The 17697-nt window shown below is 37.9% G+C and overlaps 2 protein-coding genes across 12 annotated transcripts in view; both read left to right on the top strand.

Moving 5' to 3' along the window:
* The window catches only part of LOC127864180 (uncharacterized), a 327718-nt gene that overhangs the window by 191672 nt on the left and 118349 nt on the right, over nucleotides 1-17697 (top strand). For 3 of the 11 annotated variants that reach the window (XM_052403877.1, XM_052403859.1, XM_052403862.1), the window contains exons 5-9: nucleotides 643-2643; nucleotides 4127-4662; nucleotides 5470-5596; nucleotides 6852-9136; nucleotides 12447-12879. The gene's annotated coding sequence lies outside the window, so the exon portion shown is untranslated. The remainder of the gene's footprint in view (nucleotides 1-642; nucleotides 2644-4126; nucleotides 4663-5469; nucleotides 5597-6851; nucleotides 9137-12446; nucleotides 12880-17697) is intronic. The other 8 variants (XM_052403868.1, XM_052403861.1, XM_052403864.1 and 5 more) reach the window with 6 other exon arrangements.
* Nucleotides 1-17697, top strand: part of LOC127864935 (uncharacterized) — a 60726-nt gene that overhangs the window by 34860 nt on the left and 8169 nt on the right.

Genomic DNA, 17697 nt, shown 5'->3' with positions numbered 1-17697 from the left:
GCTGCCACAACAACGGACAGCCCATATGGGGGGCATGCATGTTTTACAAACAGCCCTTGTTTTTGTTGTTATGCAGGAAAAACTTGCTAAAAACATCAATGAGCCGCGCTGTGAAAAAATAGGGCTTAATGCATGTGCTTAGATTGTAGTCCCAGATTAGCCTGTGCAGTCCGCACAGGCTACTTAGGGACAACAATTACCTCTTTAAATGTATGTTTGGTTGAAAATAAGTATCTTCTTTTGTGAACATCCAGTATCGTCAGACAGTGTCCTCCATGATTTGCTTATGTGGATTTCACATGCTAATCTGGGAAGAAAGCTTCTAATATTGATGAGCGGCAATTTGGCTTATAAATTACACTGAAAGTTAAGTAAGAATAATAACTATGAATTTACAGGTTATAAAAGCATATCCAACACTTTTAATGTTTGAATATGAAATGGTTTAATTGCATTAATTTTCATTAATTGCTATTTAGGACAAGGCACCAATGAAATGCCAAATTAGAAATTCAGATAATTATGGTTTGCTGTTGAAAACCTTCACATCCAATCAAGAGGCATATATGTAGTGTATTATACATTGTAATATAAAAATGTATTACAAGTTCATATCCCCCACTCTAGTGTTGTTGTTTTCAGGAGAGCACCAGCATTGATATCGAGTTGGCCAAGCAACAGCACAAGTCCGGCCTGCAGGAGCCCCAATACAGAACCATCCTTTCCCTCCCCTGATCCCTAGCTCCTCCCACTGGACCTCTGGCCACAAAGGGTTAGCATCGTTACACAAGTCTGTTCTGCAATAAATCCTCAGCACGTCAAGTTTTCACGCGCTGTTATGAACAACCAAAATGTCCGCGTCGAGATTTCCCCAAGCAAGCCCGAGTAGTTTTGTTTAGCTCTAGTGCCCGAGTGGGATGAGTGTTACAGAAGCGAGACGTTATAGCAGTACTTATGGTAACGCAAACAGTTAACGCTAACAGTTAGTTCTCGCTGTGGACATCATGAAGAATCTCACAAAGAATTAAATGTTGAATAATTTGTTTCATTCTTTATAAGACACAGGGTTCGCACAGGGCTTGAAAAGTGCTTGAAAACGAGTCCTAGGCTTGAAAAGCCCTTGAACAAAGGTTGGCCTTAAAACAGTGCTTGAAAAGTGCTTAGTTCATGTAAAAAAGCCTTGAAAATGTTTATTGCTGCTCAAAATTACTTTTATCATGGCTTTAATTACAAACTTAAATCGTTCTTATGGGAAATATTACGAAAATGTATCATAGATTCCTTTGCGCAAAAAGTTGAGTACGAAATATAAGTTTCGTACAATATTGAGTACGAAATGTTATGTGTACACGTCACAGATTATGTGTGCTACGTCAGAGGTTCTCCATTGTGATCAATTTTCGCGAGTGAAAACGCAGCAATGGGGAAGTGTCGTTTCAAACCAGGGTGGTTAACTGAATATTCCTGGGTACAGAAAACAAATGACATTTGAAAAGCACATTGTTGGGTCTGTATGAAGACCATTGATGTCGGGGGTATGGAGGAAAGCGCTTTGAAAAGCCACAAGAAAGTGAAAACCCTCAAAGAAAACATGAAATTGAGAAGCAAACAGGGTTCCTGGGATGTGTTTTTTGTTAAACAGGAAGGTACTATTGTTAAAACTGTTAAATCTAAAACAGACTTAAAAAACAACAGCCCATCTGTGTCAAACCAGGAAGGCACAGCCACATGCAGAGAGTGTGCAGATAGAAGATTCAAATTCCAGGACCTTCGCAACTTTCAGCTGTAGTATCAAACTCGCAGACATCCATAGACAAATTCGTTTAAAAAAATGATATGTTGAACGCGAAAGTATTTTGGGTATTTATACCGTTTGCACACAACCATCCTTTAATTCCAATAAAAACATTACAAAGTTTTTTCAGGTTGTGTTCCATGACAGTACCATAGCAAAGCATAATTATGTGGCTGTTTTGGGGCTAGCTGAACATTTCAAAACTGTACTTGATAGTTCTATAACTTAATTAGTGGACAGTACTCAGTGTCTCAGTACTCAGTGTCTCAGTACTCAGTGTCTTTTGATGAAAGTTTAAACAAGAAAGACCAATCCAAGCAAATGGAAAAGGCATTTTATTTAAAGGAAACTAACGTACAGTTTACGGACTTGAAAATGAATATTTGGTCTTGGAAAGTCCTTGAAAAGTGCTTGAATTTAGGTTTGAGATTTCTGTTTGAACCATGAGACATCTATATATTCAGCAAGGAACGAGAGCAAATCAAGGAACAATCGAAACGATTCATTCAGAAGTGTTTCTGCTGTAAATTGTGAGGACAGTAGTAGCGTTACGGACTGTCCTCAGCGCACAATTTATTTATGTGGTGCGCCTCAGACGCGAATTCCGCGCATTATTGAAAACAAGTTGCTAAAAGTAAACACATCCGGTTTTATTACGAGCACTTTGCACTCCGAGCCAAAAGGGCATTGCATTGAATTGAGACTAAAGAAGGCTTGAAAACATGACCCCAGTTTTGTTGTATGGTCCAGTAGCTCTTCGACTCTCAACCTGAAGTTAATCAGAACTCAAACTCGGCCCTTAACAATATCCACGAGGCCAGCATATCAGCTCAGCTTCTGAGCTTCAGGTGAGACTGTACAGTGTTATTAATTGTGTCAAAGATTGGGCCTAAATTCAGCCCCATTCCTCAAAAAGTTTTTTATAAATATTTACTGGTTAAAATTTACTATGCAATATTTGCCAAAAAAAGTGTTTGATAGGTTGCAACAATGAGTTACTTGCCTTATTAAGCCCTATAAGTTGAAACTTAGTACAATTAAAATACACATCAAAAATTATAAATTGTTAAATATTTGTGTTCACGTATAACTGATTAAGATTTTTATTTAAATTAGAAACCTGATGTTTGCAAAGACAAAATCACTATTATGCACTGCTTTCATATCCTTACATCTAAGGTCTGTCTTACAAAAACAATGGCATAAAATGTAGACATGAACTAGTATCGATTCAATATCACGTACATATAATAGATTTAACCAGAATAGGCTATAATTACTGGTAGCAAGACAGAGTATCATATACTTAATTCACCATAGACTTTCATCTGTTTTTGCATTTCTGTCTAATCCATAGGTAAAACATGTGTGATCAAGTACTCATATACTTACAGTATCGTGTCTTATGATTTGTTGTATTGTCTATCCTTTAAAGTTGTTTAGTCTTGCGTAATAAGTTATGCACATTTAAATGTGTACAGTCTCATATTTTAAGTTGTTTAAGTGTCATGTTAAAAGTTGTATTGTTTTACAGTTAAAGTTGCAGAGAATCACATTTAAAATGATATAGTCATACATTTTAAGTTGTTGATTCTCACATTGTTTTAGTCAAAACTATTAAGGGGGACAGTCTCGCACTTAAAATTACTGAAGTCATGCCTGTTTTTATTTATTTTTATGCCCCCGGTAGGGTGGCAAAATAGCAGTTAAACTGTATGGCAGTCCGTCCGTCTGAAAACTTTAACATAGGCCATAACTTTTGCAATATTAAAAATCGCAATTTGATATTTGGCATGCAAGTGTATCTTATGGAGTTGCAAAATTTAAGTGGTGAAAGGTCAAAGTCATCCTTCAAGATTAAAGGTAAAAACAAATCCAATGGAAGTAACACGCTTAAAAGGGAGATAATTTATATTTAGCATTTGGCAGGTACAGATCATTTTTACAAGGGAAGTAGTATTTGTAAAGGGTTATAATCAAAAACAAAAATATATAATCAAAGCAGTGCAGTAGGGGCATTGTGTTTCTGACAAACACATCTCTTGTTAAAAAAAGAATTACACATTGCTATGAACTGTACTTTACTATGTATTTTTCGTGGTTTTAAACCCAAAAATTTTAATATTAAGTTTTTGGGGCATAACATATTGATACAACGCTATTCTGAGTTCTTATTGGTAAAACAATAATTGCAATATTCTAAATATCAATTATAGACGCAACGTTTGGCATTGAAGAGCAGGTGTGTTAAGTATTTTGTTGCAGGGCAAATTTATTTGTCACTAAGTCTAAACCAATCGGGTTTTAGTTTACTTTCTATTTTCTTTTCAGCAAACACTATAAGCCGCCAAGATAAAAATATCGTTGAAGTGAAAGTCGATGACAATCCTGACCCCTTCGCTTAAGTAATTCAGCACAAAAACGTCTTGCGTCAGAGTAGCAAGCCTCCAAACATCTTCTCCCATGTTGGCTTCATCAACACTTCTTACAGCGGAGCCTTGACGAGTTCGACTTCCATCCCAGCATCGATGTTGCTTAGCAACAATTCAATGCTGGGAATTGACAAATTGTTCTAGACGAGTCGCTTACACAGAAACAATCTGATCCAACAGATAGAGCAGGTGTTGCGTGACTTGTCCCTTATTGCGACTGACCTCGATAAGTTGCTCTCGAATAATGTTAACCTTATGCCAGTATGGGATTGACGCCATTTAACAACAGTTGATGTTAAGAATTCCCGGGTTTGAGGTGGCAACTTGGGCGTCGGGACTCGCTCCATCTCTGTCTATGGCCCAGTCAAAGCAGCAGCAGCAGCAATAAGAACAACAAGTAGTATCTGAGCGGTGCTCTGGTGTACGGGGCTTCATGTATGTGCTTAAAGTGTCATCCCAGAATATCCTGTGCAGATTGCTCATATATTAAGTCCTATTAAGGTGTCATCCCAGAATATCCTGTGCAGATTGCACATACATCAAGTCCTATTAAAGTGTCATCCCAGAATATCCTGTGCAGACTGCACATACATCAAGTCCTATTAAAGTGTCATCTTAGAATATCCTGTGCAAACTGCACATACATCAAGTCCTATTAAAGTGTCATCCCAGAATATCCTGTGCAGACTGCACATACATTTAGTCCTATTAAAGTGTCATCCCAGAATATCCTGTGCAGACTGCACATACATTTAGTCCTATTAAAGTGTCATCCCAGAATATCCTGTGCAGACTGCACATACATTTAGTCCTATGAAAGTGTCATCCCAGGTTAGCCTGCGCAGACTGCACATACATCATGTCCTATTTTCCAAGAATGAGGCTCATATAGTTCACTTAACATCAGTCCTTTTTCTGCCTGATTGAAGAAAAGCTCCTAACATCAAATGTGAATTATTCGTTTTTAAATTGATCAAACTTGGAAAATAAATAATAAATAAAAGTTGATCTGATATCAATTTTAGTCATAGAAGGTCAGAACATAGTTTTGTCTATTTTTGGGCCAAAATTCAAACCCTGAACCAAAAGTTTCTCCTTGCATAATTAAAATATCTGCTTAAATCGAATTGTTGAATTCTCTTTAATTTGAGTAAAAAAATATTTAAATGCATTCAGCACATTTAAAATTGTTTTCTTCATTTATTTTCAATATTTAATTTAATTCCTGCATTTTGTTTTAAGAGCCTGTTCCTCCTGGTCCAGGACCTTTGGACAAATGTTCAAATAGTACTACCCACAGGATGAAGCCACTCTGAATCCGGGGCTCCATACTTTCTTGGCCAGGGGCCAAGACTACCTCGTCAATAAGGTGCGTTGGTAATTTAATTTACCATGTATAATTTGTAGTGTTTTACTCCAAATGTCAATAAAAATAGTTTGTGTGTGTTTAATATTAATAAAACTCTATTCGTACTGCTAACTAAAACAAATCATTTATGTAATTGTAAACTATAATAGCTGCCATTTGTATTGCCTTGAAAGGGCTTGATGGGAGTGGAAGCATACAAATTTGTCCTTGTCTGTAATTTTCCCTGTCCTTCCTTTCATCCTTATTTAAGTCCCAAAGGGACATATAATGTTTGTATCAAGTGTTTAGTTTATATCTCATTTGTATGAAGATCCATCAAACATACTTTATTTCTTAAATATATTTTTAATCAAACAACATTGATTGACTTCTGATATAACTGATGCCATTATTGCGAATTTTCAAAAAGGAACATTTGTTTGCTTTTGGGGTAAGACAGTCAATTATTGTTTTCAGTGGAGTGAGGAAGTTTACATGTTTCCGCAGGTGCTCGTAAACATATCTATTTTCTTGCTTTGCTGAGAAAAAGAATTCACGGTATTACCCCAAAAGCTAACAAATTTCCCATTTAAGTTAAATTTACAAGGACTATTAACCCATTTATGCCTAGCGTCTGGAAAAAAGGCCTTGGTCAGCAGCGTAGACCTGATTAATAGAATAAGTACAATAAAAAAATATTAAATGTTTAACCAGATGGTTTTCCTTCTTTTTGTTATGCAGCAAAAAATTGGCTAATAGATAAATAAGCTGTGATGTGGAAAAATGGGGCATAATGCATGTGCTTAAATTGTTGTCACAGATTAGCCTGTGCAGCCCACACAGGCTAATCATGGACAACACTTTCCTCTTAAAGGTATTTTTCATTGAACAAATAATCCTCTTTATGAAAATCCTGTCTAGTCAGAAAGTACCCTCCCTTATAAGCTGATGTGAATTTCACATGCTTATCTGAGACGACACTTTCTAACATTAGTGATCCGCATATTGGCTTATGAAAATACATCTCTGAAAATGGAGTAAAAATAGATATAAATGAACAGATAAGTATAGCATAAGCCAACACTTTTCTTGTTTTTATACAAAATGACTTAATTGTATTTATCTTCATGCTATTAAGGACAAGGAACCAATAAAATGCCAGATTAGAAATTCATGTTGTTGAAAACCTTCCCAGCCAGTCAAGAGGCATAATTTGTGATAGATTGTAAAATAATTTGCAACAAGTTCCTATCACCCACTGTGTTGTTGTTTTCAGCAGAGCACCAGCATTGATATCGAGTTGGCCCAGCAACCGCACCAGTCCCGCCTGCAGGAGCCCCAGTCCAGAACGACCCTTCCCCTCCCTTGACTTCTAGCTCCTCTCCCTTGACCCCCTGCCTCAAAAAGTCAGCATCGTTGAACAACTCCGTTCTGCAGCAAATTCTGAGCATGATTCTGTTCTGAACAAACGCAATGCCCACGTCACGTTTTCCAAACATAAGCCTGGGTAGTTTTGTTAAGCTAGAGTTCCGCGTGGGCCTGAAAGGGACGAGTGTTACAGACACAAACAGTTATAGCAGTAGTTATGGTAACGCTAACAGTCAGTTGTTGCTGTTGGACATCACAACAAATATCATGAAGAATAAAAATTTCAATAAGTTGTTCCAATCTTTATGGGACAAACAGAAATTGAACGGAAGAAAATCAAGGAACAATAAAAGCGTAAGCTTTCCTAGTGGGATACATCTGCTGTTGATAGTTTGGACAACAGTAGGGTTGCGGACTGCCCCAGATTGTCCTCTCAGCTGCCAAAATATCATAATAGAACGGACTTTTGGCAATGTTACTGACACAGAAAGGCAATAATGACTTGGTTGTCAATACCCAGAGCAGGATACATCCATGCTGACAAAGAAAGGCAGTAATGACTTGGTTGTAAACACCCAGAGCGCCATACATCCATGCTGACACAGTAAGGCAGTAATGACTTGGTTGTGAACACCCAGAGCACAATACATCCATGCTGACACAGAAAGGCAATATGACTTGGCTGTGAACACAGAACACAATACACCCATGCTGACACAGAAAGGCAGTAATGACTTGGTTGTGAACACCCAGAGCAAGATATTTCCATGCTGACACAGAAAGGCAGTAATGACTATGCTGTGAACACCTTGAGCAAGATATATCCTTGCTAACACAGAAAGGCAGTAATGACTATGCTGTGAACACCCGGAGCATAATACATCCATGCTGACACAGAAAGTTAGTAATGACTATGCTGTATACACAATACATCCATGCTGACACAGAAAGGCAGTAATGACTTGGTTGTGAACACCCAGAGCACAATACATCCATGCTGACAAAGAAAGGCAGTAATGACTTGGCTATGAACACATAACACGCTACACCCATGCTGACACAGAAAGGCAGTAATGACTTGGCTGTGAACACAGAGCACAATACATCCATGCTGAAACAGAAAGGCAGTCATGACTATGCTGTGAACACCCAGAGCACGATATATCCACGCATACGCAGAAAGGCAGTAATGACTATGTTGTGAACACCCAGAGCAAGATATATCCATGCTGACACAGAAAGGCAGTAATGGCTATGCTGTGAAAACCCAGAGCAAGATATATGGATGCTGACACAGAAAGGCAGTAATAACTATGCTGTGAACACTCAGAGCACAATACATTCATGGTGACACAGAAAGGCAGTAATGACTTGGTTGTGAACACCCAGAGCAAGATATATCCATGCTGACACAGAAAGGCAGTAATGACTTGGCTGTGAACACAGAACACGATGCACCCATGCTGACACAGAAAGGCAGATATGACTTGGCTGTGAACACAGAGCACAATACATCCATGCTGACACAGAAAGGCAGTTATGACTTGGTTGTGAACACAGAGCACAATACATCCTTGTTGACATAGAAAGGTAGTAATGACTTTGCTGTGAACTCAGAGCACGATACATCCATGCTGACACAGAAAGGCAGTAATGACTTTACTGTGAACTCAGAGCACAATATATCCATGCTGACACAGAAAGGCAGTAATGGCTTGGATGTAAATACCCAGAGCACAATACATCCATGCTGACACAGAAAGGCAGTAATGACTTTGCTGTGAACTCAGAGCACGATACATCCATGCTGAGACAGAAAGGCAGTAATGACTTGGATGTAAACACCCAGAGCACAATACATCCATGCTGACACAGAAAGGCAGTAATGACTTTGTTGTAAACACTAAGAGATCCATACATCCATGGGGTGTGCAACAGACGCAAATTACGCCCACTATTTTGAACAAGGTGCTTAAAGTGAACACGTCTAGTTTCTGTTATGAGCACTTAGCACTCCGAGTCCAAAAGGCCTCGCATTGAATTGATGTGAGAGAAGGCTTTGAAAAATAACAGCAGTTTTGTTGTGTGGTCCAATACGCCCTTCGACTCTCAACCTGAAGAAATCAAAACTCAAACTCGTCTCTTAGCAATATCAGCAAGGCCAGCATGTCATCTCAGCTTCTTGAACTTCAGGTGAGACCTTACAGTGTTAATTATTTTGTTGAAATTGGGGCCGAAATTCAGCCCCATTCTTATCTCATAAAGTCTATATCCATGATTACTGGCTAAAGTTCTCAATTCATGGTTTCCCGGAAGAAAAAGAATGTTTTGATTGCAACATTGAGTTAATCAGAACTCAAATTCAGCCTTTGGCAATATCAGTGTATTATCAGCTAGGCCAGCATATCAGCTCAGCTTCTTGAGCTTCAGGTGAGATCATACAGTGTTATTCATTTGTCGAAATTGGGGCCAAAATTGAGTCCCATACCTTATCTTAAACAGTTTATTTTTTCCATAATTACTGGCTATAGTTCTCAATTCAAGGTTTGACCCGAAACAATGTTTTAATAGGTTACAAATTGAGTTTGTTTCCTTATGCAGCTCTATAAGTTGAACCTTAGTGCAATTTATCTTGATAGCACTTATTCTCAATTTTTTAACCAGGTTTTCCGAAGGAAAAAACTGGTTATTAGATTGGCGAATGCGGGCGGGCTGGCGGGCTGGCTGGCTGGCTGGCGGGCTGGCGGAATAAGCTTGTCCGGGCCATAACTATGTCGTTCATTGTCAGATTTTAAAATCATTTGGCACATTTGTTCACCATCATTGGACGGTGTGTCGCGCGAAATAATTACGTCGATATCTCCAAGGTCAAGGTCACACTTTGAGTTCAAAGTCAAAAATGGCCATAAATGAGCTTGTCCGAGCCATAACTATGTCGTTCATCGTCAGATTTTAAAATCATTTGGCACATTTGTTCACCATCATTGGACGGTGTGTCGCGCGAAATAATTACGTCGATATCTCCAAGGTCAAGGTCACACTTTGAGTTCAAAGGTCAAAAATGGCCATAAATGAGCTTGTCCTGGCCATAACTATGTTATTCATTGTGAGATTTTAAAATCATTTGGCACATTTGTTCACCATCATGGGACGGTGTGTCCCACGAAAGAATCACGTCAATATCTCCAATGTCAAGGTCGCCACGACTAAAAATAGATTTAAAAAAAAAAAAAACTTACAAAGGGGGTTAATTTTTTTTGGTCATTTCAAAAGTTCAGTTTGAGTTTTCTCCCTTTATCAGATTTTTTTTTCACAATGAAAACCTGGTTTTGTGACAATTTTGTCCCTTGTTAAATTATGTTTAGCAAAAACTACAACCATTTTCCCAATTTAATTCAAAACACTATGATTTTTAATTGTCCCAATCCAAAAATGGTAAAAATAAACTCTGCACAGAGCTAGCCCCTAGTTATAGCACATGTTAAAGTTTTTTTATCAGAATAACTGGCTTAATTATACACCCACAAACGAAGTTTAGGGGGTTTATAGAAGTGAACTTGTCTGTCGGTCTGTCTATCGGTCCGTATTAAGTGTCCGCTCTCTAATTCAAGTAGTTTTCATCCGATCTTCACTAAACTTGGTCAGAACTTGCATCTACATGATGCCTAGGCTAAGTTCGAACATGGGCCTTGCCGGGTCAAAAACTAGGTCACGGTGTCACTTAGTGCGTTTTAAACATTCAGCATGATGTCCGCTCTCTTATTCAAGTAGTTTTCATCCGATCTTCACCAAACTTGATTAGAAGTTGTATCTAGATGATCTTAAGGCAAAGTTCAAACATGGGCCTTGCCGGGTCAAAAACTAGGTCACGGGGTCACTTAGTGCGTTTTTTAACATTCAGCATGGTGTCCTCTCTCTTATTTAAGTAGTTTTCATCCGATCTTCACCAAACTTGGTCAGAAGTTTTATCTAGATGATCTGAAGGCCAAGTTCGAACATGGGCCATACCAGATAAAAAGCTAGGTCACAGGGTCACTTAATACGTTTTACACATTGAACATGGTGTCCGCTCTCTATTTCAAGTAGTTTAAATCAGATCTTCACCACACTTGGTCAGAAGTTGTAACTAGATGATGTGTAGGTCAAGTTCAAACATGGGTCATGCCGGGTCAAAAACTAGGTCACGGGGTCACTTAGTGTGTTTTAAACCTCACCATGTTGTCCGCCCTCTAATTCAAATAGTTTTTATCCAATCTTCACCAAAATTGGTCAGAAGTTGTATCTTGATAATGTTTAGGTCAAGTTTGAATATGGGTCATGCCAGGTCAAAAACATGGTCAGTTGGTCAGTTACTGCGTTTTGAACATCACAATGTTTTCTGCTCTATAATTCAAGTAGTTTTCATCCAATCTTCACCAAACTTGGTTAGAAGTTGTATCTAGATGATGTCTAGGTCAAGTTTGAATATGGGTCATGCCGGGTCAAAAACTATGTCACGGGGTATCTTAGTGAGTTTTAAACCTCACCATGTTGTCCGCTCTCTAATTAAAGTAGTTTTCATCCAATCCTCACTAAACTTGGTCACAAGTTTTATCTTAATGATCTCTAGGCCAAGTTAGAACATGGGCCATTCCGGGCCTAAAACTAGGTCACCAGGTCACTTTGTGCATTTTTTAACATTCAGCATGGTGTCCGCTCTCTAATTCAAGTAGTTTACATTCGATCTTCACCAAACTTGGTCAGAAGTTTTATGGAGATGATCTTAAGGCCAAGTTAGAACATGGGCCTTTCTGGGTCAAAAACTAGGTCAAGGGGTCACTTAGCGCGTTTTAAAAATTGAGCATGGTGTCCGCTGTTTTTTGTGAAGATGACATGCAAAATATTATGTGTCAATGCGGCATGTGGGGGTATTCGTCACGTCTGTGACAAAGCTCTAGTTTGCTTATTTCACTAAGTTTAATAACTATTTTGAACTCACATCTATTGTTTCTTATTAAATGCCATACAGTTATATTGTCTCACATTAAAAGTTGTTAAGTCTCAGGTATAAGTCATAAACTTTCACATTTAAAGGTGTGCAGACTCACATTTAAAAATGTAGATTGTAACATTTAAAGTTGTGTTGTCTCACATTTTAAATTGCTGAGTATCATTTAAAATTATGAAGTCTCACATTTAAAGTTCTATAGTCACACAATTAAAGGTGTACAGTCTCACATTCTAAATTGCTCAAGTAATGCCTGTTTTTGATTTACAAAAAAATAAATATTACACCTTGCTACAAACACAAAAAATTCCAATTTCAAGTTGGTGCGCGTATAACATTGATACTACGTTATTCTGAGTTCTAATTAGTGAAAAATTAATTGCAATATTCTAAATATCAATTATAGGCACAATGTTTGGCATTTAAAAAAACAGGTCTGTAAAGTAAGGTGTTGCAAGGCTTATTCATGTGTCACTAAACAATCCGGTTTTAGTTTACTTTCCATTTCCTTTTCAGTGAACTTAACTAGCAAACATGACAAACGTCATTGAAGTGAAAGTCGATGACAACCCCCTTCTTGCACAAATACTACAATTGCTTAAGAAATTCAGCACGAAGACGTCTTGCGTCAGACTACCAAGCCTCCTATAAATATCTTCTCCCATGTTGGCTACATCAACACTTCCGACAGCAGAGCCTTGGTGAGTTCGACTTCCGTCTCGGCATCGATGTCGCTTAGCAACAATTGGATGATGGGCGTCGACAAATTAGGCCGGACAAGTCGCTCAAACTGAAATGATCTGATCCAACAGGTAGAGCAGGCGTTGCGTGACACGTCCGTTAATGTGACTGACCTCGATATGTTGTTCTCGAATAATGTGAACCTTAGGCCTGGAGAGCAGTATGCGATTGACGCCATTCAACAACAGTTGTTCTTGGCAATTCTCAGGTTTGGGGTGGCGACTTCAGCGTCAGGACTTGCTCCATCTCTGTCTAAGGCCCAGTCGCAGCAGCAGCAGCAATAAGAACAATAAGTAGTATCTTAGCGGTGTTCTGGGATATGCGGCTTCATGTATGTGCTTAAATTGTCATCCTAGATTAGCCTGTGCAGACTGCACCTACATTAAGTCCTATTAAATTGTCATCCCAGATTAGCCTGTGCAGACTGCACATACATTAAGTCCTATTAAATTGTCATTCCAGATTAGCCTGTGCAGACTGCACATACATTTAGTCCTATTAAATTGTTATCCCAGATTAGCCTGTGCAGACTGCACATACATTTAGTCCTATTAAAGTGTCATCCCAGATTAGCCTGTGCAGACTGCACGTACATAAAGTCCTATTAAAGTGTCATCTCAGATTAGCCTGTGCAGACTGCACATACATTAAGCCCTATTTTCCCAGAATGAGGCTTGTATACTTCACTTAACATCAGTATTTTATGTGCCTGAAAAGTTCCTAGCATCAAGTGGGAATTATGTGCTTTAAGATTGATCACACTTAGTAAATAAAATGCAAATAGCACTTGATCTGATATCAATTTTAATCACAGAAGGTCAGGAGTGGTATTCCAGAAGCATCTTAAGTTAAATTTTATTTTTACCCTTAAATTGGGAATTTTTCTTCAGTGTTTTATTTCATACTGCAATAGTTAGGCATCGAAAATTACATCAAAATAACATCATTATGTCAATGTTATTTGAGAGTTACCAAAAAAACATGCATGTCTTTATTGAGTAAAGAAATACAAAACATTGTATTTTTTAACTTAAGTGAAAATATTTAAGAAATGACTTGAGATGTTTCTGGAATACCACCCATGGGCATTAAGTTTTGTATATTTTCGACCGAAATCCAGCCCCTGGACCAAAAGTTTATCCTTGCAGAAAAATCTGCTTTAATAAAATTGTAAAAATTATATTTAATTTTAGAAAAATAATTATGTAAAAGCCTTCAGCTCATTTCAATTTTTTTTTTCTTCATTTATTTTCAATAATTATTTAAATTTCTGGATTTTGTTTTAAAAGCCTGTTCCTACAGGAACCCATGCAATCATAGATCGGTACCTAGCTGAACAACAGGCTGTCTGGTCAGCTGGGCCCAGGGCCCAGTGACACTTCCTGGCCCAGGACCTTGGGGCCAATGCTCAACTACACTGTAACTCCAATATAAAGCGCTCCGTTATAACGCTGAATCCAATATAACGCGGAGGGTGCTTGGATCCCATTTTTTCTCCAACCTTCCATTTGATTTCTGATTCAAATCCGTATTATGCAACTTCATGTTTTTTCAGACTATTCAAAGATGGCGGCAATCACAGTCATGTGGATTGCTTTATTCTACCGTTCGTTGAACCGATTATAATCGCCTCGAGGTTAAACAACATTGACAGCTTGGTGTTAATCTGTTGTGTAATGTCAATAAAGGTGTGAAAAACTCGCGTGTCAGTGTTTATTACATGTATTCCTCATCAGAGCGGTATAATGCGATAATTTCCATAAGTTAAGTGCAAGCGGGATAGTTATACAATTCAAGTAATTCAAAATGATTGAAACGTTCTTACTTTGATATGGTTGCAGTTTAACTATATTAAATGAGCGGCTGTGAAATATACTGCCTACTGTATAAAACAAATTTTTCTGTCATTTTATTATCATTCTAGTATTATGTCATTTAATCTTTCAGTTCGTGTATAAGAAATTAAATAATGCAGACGATTTATTTACATGCGAACGCAGTGTACCGGCAATTGTTAACAGAGTTTCACTTTCATTTTCGCGCGGTATCAGAAAGTCCCCGGGAAACACGTTTTTTGCATGTGTATGACGCAATAAAACAATTTTTTGTACATGAGTCGTATTGCATTAAATCTAAATTTAAAGTCGCTCGTCCAATAAAAGCTCTGCCCCATAATGCACTGTACTCTTAACACTTCTGAAAATGGCATATATGCGTACGGTTGTGTTTACGAATTTCTTAAACATATATCGTCATTAATGTTCAAGATTATTATTTTTTAAGTGATGTTGCAATTTTATTGGATTATCGGATATGTGTGCACATAAGAAAAGCGGTATGTATACTGTTATCGATACGATTCGGTTTATATGCATGTATTTGCGTCAACACAGCATGGCAATATACATGACCTATATTATAGGCTATTCTATACCTGTTTTTTTATAGCGCCCTGCAGTAAATGAGCTCAAAACCTATAACGCGGATCCGTTATAACGCTGTTTCGCGGCTTGGACCCCATTGACCGCGCTATATTGGAGTTACAGTGTAGTCCTACCCGCAAGGTGGAGCCACACTGAACCTGGGGCTCCATACTTTCTTGGCCAGTGGCCAAGATAGCCTCGTCAATTAGGTAGGTTGGTAATGTAATTAATTATTTATAATGTGCAGTGTTTCACTCAAAATTTCAATTTAAACAGTTTGGGTGTGTTTAATATTGATATAACTCTATCCTGGCTGCTAACTTAAACAAATCATTTATGTAAGTGTTAAATATTTATAATAGCCGCCATTTGTATTGCCTTGAAAGGGCTCAGTGGGGGGGCATACACATGTGTTCTTGTCTGTAATTCTCCCAGTCCTTCCTTTCAGCCTTACTTATGTCCGTCCCACCTTTTTAGTGTTGCACGTTACTTAATAAATATTGGTTCCAGAGGGACACAAGATGTTTGTATCAACTGTACAATTTATAGAAGGCTATGTTTGTATCAAGTGTTTAGTTTTTATCCCATTTGTATCAAGATCCTTCAAACATAATTTATTTCTTAAATATTTTTTTACTCAAGCAACATTGATTGACTGCTTATATAATTGATGCCATTTCAGAATGCAATTAAATTATTTTGTTTACAGGGACACATTCCTGGGATACCCTAAGGTCTTTCTATCTGTTCACAGAAGTCTTATACTCACAAGTTCAAGCCCAGTAGCGATGTCCACATTATCAAACTCTGCATCTCAATAGGTAAGTAACCCTGTTGTTGCAAACGAGTTCACTGTGACAAAGCATTCAGGAGACCCAGTCGTAATAGCCTCAACCTTTTGCTTTCACAAATACCCAATAGGTAAAATTCAATACAAACTGGGGTTTCTGCACTTCAATTAATTGACCAGTTTATCCAATCTAAGTGGGTTCAGCCACAAACTACTGTTTCTTATATAGAAATGTGTAGAAAATGCAAAAGTTTCAAGCTAAACCCTCGAATTTGCATTTTAAATTTAACATCTATAGTTACATTACAACTCAAAACCACAACAACAATAACATGAAACAATTTATCAGCAGGTACCAACATATTTGACTCTTTAAATCTTGACAAAATCAGGTTCCATATTAACTGTAAATATGGTTTTAAAACTAACATTGAATTACGAAGAGGGATCAGTGATGTTCATAGCTTTTAGTTTAGGGGTGAACATGTCTGTCGGTCTGTCCGTATTAAGTGTTTAAATATGGGTCATGCCGGGTCAAATCATAGGTCACGGTGTCACTAAGTGCGTTTTAAACATTCAGCATGTTGTCAGCTCTTTGATTCAAGTAATTTTCATCCAATCTTCACCAAACTTAGTTTGAAGTTTTATTTAGATGATCTCTAGGCCAAGTTTGAACATTGGCCATGCCAGGCCAAAACCTAGGTCACAGGGTCACTTAGTGCGTTTAATGCATTGAGCATGATGTCCGCTCTCGCTCTCTTATTGACGAAGTTTACTTCCGATCTTCACCAAACTTGGTCAGAAGTTCAATATAGATGATCTCTAGGCCATGATTGAACACTGGCCCTTCCAGGGAGAACAAACTAGGTCACGGGGTCACTTAATGCGTTTTACACATTCAGTATGGCGTCTGCCCCCTTTTTAAGTACTTATCATCCCCTCTTCAACAAACTTGGTCGGAAACTTAATCTAGATGACCTTTGATGTTCGAATATGGGCTATTCCGGGCTAAAAACTAGGTCAAGGGGTCACGGGTGCGTTTTACACATTCAGCATGGGTTTCCCTATTTCAAGTACCTTTCATCCCCTCTTCATGTGGGGGTATTCGTCACATCTGTGACAAAGCTCTAGTTTGTTTGTTATTAAGTTAATGAATGGCTTTATGAGAGAGTATCATGTGTGTTGCCAGGGTTGAACCCGCATTTTGATACTTTACAATTTTATTGAAATGCTTATTAAGTCTTAAAAATTGTTGTCTTAATTTATACATTGCATACTAAATTGCAGAAACCCGGATAGCAAGGCGTTGAGTTTGTTCTTGAAGCATTTGCACCTTAAGCAGTCATCATCTTGATATTCTGGAATCTCCATGGTGAAGGACCCTCAGTCTGTGAACAAAATGCAGAGCGAACCTCAGGTGAGTGTTCAAGTCATGTGCATGTTTTTTTACGCCCCCAAGTTCATAGATGTGTGGGTGAATGTAGATATACCTTTGTCCGTCCATACGTACATCCTGCTGTTGGATTTTTATGCATAGTCTAAACTCGAAAAGTATTGTTTCTAGTGTGATTAAACTAAACATATTTTCCATTCCATACTTTGAGCTTGCCTACTTATGTATTTTGAATTCGTTTTCTTTGACATATGTGGAATTTTGAGAAAAAAGCAAATTGTGGTTGAATGGTGGCAAACCCTTTCACTACTTCAAAAAAACAACATTTGATTCCGATGGCAAAATGTATATTCATCAAATCACAATCCAAATGATTTGGTAATACAAAGAATACACTTCAATTAAATCATTTATTATTAA

The sequence above is a fragment of the Dreissena polymorpha genome, chromosome 1 (assembly GCF_020536995.1).
Source record: "Dreissena polymorpha isolate Duluth1 chromosome 1, UMN_Dpol_1.0, whole genome shotgun sequence".
NCBI lineage: Eukaryota > Metazoa > Mollusca > Bivalvia > Myida > Dreissenidae > Dreissena > Dreissena polymorpha.
This window is presented reverse-complemented; position numbering and strand designations above follow the sequence as displayed.